We start from the raw sequence: 3,177 nt of genomic DNA, 5'->3' as shown, positions 1-3,177 counted from the left end.
GCCCCCCGCCCCCTGTGGCCACTGTTCCCTGTGACCACTGATCCCTGCAAACACCAGCCCCTCTGACTGACCCCTGTGACTGCCAGCCCCTCTGACCACCAACCCCTCTGGCCACCAGCCGCTGGTGACCGCTGACCCCTGTGACCGCCAGCCCACACTGCTGCAGGCACGGGGCCACCGCAGATTTCTTCCCCGGACAGAACAGATTGCAGGAGCTCAGGGAACCACCCACTGCAGGGCTCGAAGCGTTTGCAAAGAGGATTTACAGTCCTTTGCCTTTTAATTGACAGCTCAAAGCTCTGCGTGCTGAGCTTTGCTTGATACAAAGGCTTTTCAAAATCCAGAGGCTCCAGTGAGGAGCCCCAGCTGCTCTGTAAACACCTGAGTTCGTGCCCTGCATCCTTCGGAGCTGAGGCTCCAGGCAGCCCTCAGGAAAGCTGTGACCCCGTAGGCTCATGGTCGTGCTTTCACAGAACAGGGGTGCTGCAGAGGAAGAGAGGAAAAGCGGGGTTTGTTCCCCTGACACAAAGCTGTGCCTCGAGCCGTGGAAGGGCAGTGCCTCCCCTGAGCCTCGCAGGGCAGACTGGGGCCAAAGGAGCCAGGCAACGCCTTCAAAACCACAGGAATCTCCACTCTGAGCAGTGACTTCCCAGCTTTTCACTACAGAGCTGATCATCCCCATTCTGGCTCTGGCATTAATCCCAGGGCAGCAGAATCCAGCGTTGTTTGTGCTGTAGAAACCCCGATGTCCCTTATGCTGCAGTCTTGTAACCTACGGGGAGATGCCAAGGTGCTGGTAACCATTTCTTGTTTTGCAGACCATGAACTTTCAGAGGTTTCTGTGATAAATATGTAAAAGAAAAAAAAGGTAAAAGACTTGATAAATCCTCTGATTTGGTATTTCTGCTCTCAGGTCCCACAGCAGCTGGACACAAGACTGATCCCTCTGTGGTCCCACTGACAGTGAAACCAGCAGAGCACTTTTAAGAACGCATCGATTCTTGCTATGCCAAGGGAATTCTGCACTTTAAATGTCTTGTATTGACAAGAACTCTAAGAATAAACCCCTTTGAAAAATGTGATATTTAACCTCCTAACTTTGTTAAAGGTTCAAGTAGAAAAGGAGACTTCAACCAATTCCCTTTAAACTCACTTCAGAAAGTTTCCCTTTCTCATCTAAAGACGGTGCCCGCTGTGGGTTCCAATGTCCTAGAATACCTGGATTCTCTAAAAGAGATCAAAAAATCAGTGTTTGAGCTGTAAGGGCATAAAGATCACTGTCTCTACTGTGAGATGTCTGTACTAGATAACACAATCTCCCACCTTGTACTGGGTCCTGTTATTTTTTGATACTTTGCTTTTCCTTCTGTTCCCCCCAATTAAGGACAGAGGCAGAAATTACCGACATTGTCTCTTAAATTTCATATTATGAGGGTTTAGCGTTTTGTGCTTAACTTCCACTAAATAACAAACAAATAGTTTTGTGCTGCTGACAGAGTTTTAAAGCTTTATTCTCCATCAAGCCCAGTTGGAGTCTCTGAATGTCTGTGCTCAAAAGCAGCACCAAGGGGTGTCCAAAGACTTGTCCTAGGCTGGAGTCACGGGGTTCCTTTGCTGGTCCCAAGTGCCCAATTCATGTCTTGTGTTTCTGAAAAGCCCCCAGAAAAAGGATTTTTCCAAGAAAGGTGCTGAAGCACCCTGGGGAAATGAGTTTGAAACTACTTCCAGCTGTGCTCCCAGCCAGGCTGCTGTGGAACCTTTAGCTCCCAAACCAAGAGCAGAGAAAGCTGATGAGCAGGAAACAAAGGATATGAGTCCAACACTGAGTTGGACACAGCTCCAGAACCAGCTCACTGCATGCTCATATTTACACAGTGATGCTGTAGAGAAATGCATCACTGAGCCAGCAGGGAAACCAAGATTTTGTTGTTGTGGGTTTTGTTTTGTTTCTTTTATTTGAGCCATTTTTAGCTCTTTCAGAAATGAGACTCCCCTACAAATCACACAGATCCCTGTGCAATTCCTTCCAGCCCTGTCCCTGGGCTCTCCACCCTCCTCCTTCCATGCTGCAGGCTCAGGCAGCTGGGGAAGTGTGCTGGGAAACACCATCCCAGCAGCTTTTGGGAAAACACTCAGCAATTAAGGCATCACAGGGTAATCAGAGCTATTTGCAGCCTTTTCCTTCGGGAATTTGTGGTTATCCCAGCAAAGAGGCAAGGGCTGCTTAGCTGTGGGGACTGATGTGCATCCCCTCCTATGTCTTTCAGGTGTTTTATGCTTCTGCTCAATGTCCCACTGGGATTACAGTTCTAATTAGGCAGTTTACAGACTTCACAAATGGAGAAGCTGCCATTCTTTACCTGCGGAAAAATCACCTCCTCTGCCTTAATCAGAAGTTCCCTGTCATCTGTAGGGAGGGAAGAGATGGGAAGGAGAGAGACAAGTGACAGGAAAAGGCAGAAAAAGTGGGTCCTGCTTGAAATCGTACAAAATGATGAAAAAATGCGAGTTTTTCCCAGTCCAGTGAGGTACTCCTGTGAGTAAAATGTAATTGTAAAGCCTGAATATTGCAACCCAAACAAGGAGGCCTACTGCAGAAATGGAAAGAGAATCTGGTGCTTTCCAACACTATCAGTCACACAAGTCTGCAGCCTGCAGTATAAACGAGGAATAACTTCAGATAAATTAAGAAGTGGGTGAAGGATCCAGGAGGTGGAACAACAGAAAAATTATGGAGGAATCTGCCACAGTTGTGAATATTATCAAGACCATCCCTTGAACAGAATGAACATTTAAAATCATGAAATATTAACTCGGGACAGACAGATGGGGGACACACACACCTCTCCCAGCAGTCAGCAGCCCCACAGGCGGGTCAAGGCCAACCCCCTTTACCAACAACCACATTTATTGAAAGCAAAGCAATGTCCCAGCTCATCGTGTTTTACAACATTTTAATAACCCTGAAATCATGACTGCACCGGGACCACGTTTTCATCAGAGTAAAATTTACAAGCGACTCATTTGCAATGCATCGGACAGTAAAAAACAAACACGGGGGGCACACACAGGACAAAAAAGTGTCATCTCCATGTCAATGGAACGTCCTCCTGGGACAGCAGGGGCGGTGGGGACAGTGGTGACCGCGGGACTGTCCGTGCAGGGCCGGCCCGCGCT

This window comes from Corvus brachyrhynchos, unplaced genomic scaffold, assembly GCF_000691975.1.
Source record: "Corvus brachyrhynchos isolate BGI_N302 unplaced genomic scaffold, ASM69197v1 scaffold148, whole genome shotgun sequence".
Classification (NCBI taxonomy): Eukaryota; Metazoa; Chordata; class Aves; order Passeriformes; family Corvidae; genus Corvus; species Corvus brachyrhynchos.
The sequence above is the reverse complement of the archived record's forward strand: the minus strand, read 5'-3'. Positions refer to the sequence as shown.